We start from the raw sequence: 1,502 nt of genomic DNA on the forward strand, positions 1-1,502 counted from the left end.
CTCTATTAGCTCTGAGTATCTGTGATAACAGTTCATTTGAGAACCCTTTTGTTCTTTTAGCCAAAATCTAGTATCTTCTTCTTGAGGCTTCGCCATCCTAGAACTGCCCAATGACTCTTGTGACCTTATTTAGTTCAAAGTGGGGAAATGAGAGGAGTCTGTCTTATACATGTGAGCAGAGAGATTTGGAGTCTGACATCCTCTGCTGTCATTGCTTCTCATGGCCAGAGTGCTGCTGCCTGGTACCAAGGTTGTAGATCTTCTTTTAACTTTGTACTTTGTGCTCAGTCATTATTCTCTAAAGCCCAGTCATTTCTCCTCGTGCATGCAAATGACCTAGTATAATGTCTGGTACATGATAATCAGTCAATAACTGGTAACTTCTTGAACCACATTTATTGGGCTATCATGCATATAGAACTGTAAACTTATCTGGTCGACAGTTATGGGACATGCAATCAAAGGGTTTATGGTTTGTCCTACAATAGGGGCTCTTAATCTTCTTATCTGGTTGATTGTACTTGCCATTGCTCACTGATATAAATTCTTTGGGACTAGTTAGATAGAAGTGGCTATTTGTCCACAGACTTCTCATGTTGGAGTTATTAAGGCTCCATCTTAGCCTTGTTATTATTTTCTTTGGCTGCACAGTCTCCTTTGGTAACTCATGCATTTCCATGCTTTTCAGTACCACTTTTGGGCAAATGACTCAAATTCATATCTCTAGGTCAATCCAAAGTTTCATTTTCTTGACACTTATATTATACTGCCTACATTTTTCATATTTTCACAAACATCTCACATATACTATATTCAAGGCTGAACTCCCGAGTTTTATCTCTCAAACCTGCTGTATTTCCATTTAGTAATTGGTGCCATCTCCCTTTCCAGCTTCTTACACAAGATACACCCTTATAAAAACCACCATCATCTCTTGTCTAGAATGCTTATCTTATTGCCTTTCTTGGCTACCTCCATCCATTTTTTCACACAGCACCAGGAGTGATCTAAAAAAAAGATTAATCTCCCTAGCTTAAAACCTTTTGATTTTCAGTGGTACATAAAATAAAATGCCGTAGCTTGACAATGGCCTTAAGGTCTTACATGCTTTACTTTCTGTCTGCATATTTTTTCTCCAAAATGCTGAGCCCATCTCCACACTTTCTACCTATTTCACTATAGTGTAACTACTCTGTTTAAATATTACTTGTTCATGGAGGCCTTCTCTTTTATCATATCCACTCATTTATTAAGTTTTTGTACTTTTTGAATTTTGTGTTTGCTCATATAGTGCTTACTAGAAGCCCGGTGCACAAAAATTTGTGCACTGGCGGGGGGTGGGTGGTGTCTCTCAGCCCAATCTGTGCCCTCTCACAGTCTGGGACCCCTCGGGAGATAACCACCTGCTGGCTTAGGCCCGCTCCCCTGGTGGCAGATGGCACGCCTGATCCCGCTGTGCCTGCCCCGTCTCCCCCGGTCGCACACGGCAGGCCCGGATCCCG

This window comes from Myotis brandtii, unplaced genomic scaffold (genome assembly GCF_000412655.1).
Source record: "Myotis brandtii unplaced genomic scaffold, ASM41265v1 scaffold176, whole genome shotgun sequence".
NCBI classification, from domain to species: Eukaryota; Metazoa; Chordata; class Mammalia; order Chiroptera; family Vespertilionidae; genus Myotis; species Myotis brandtii.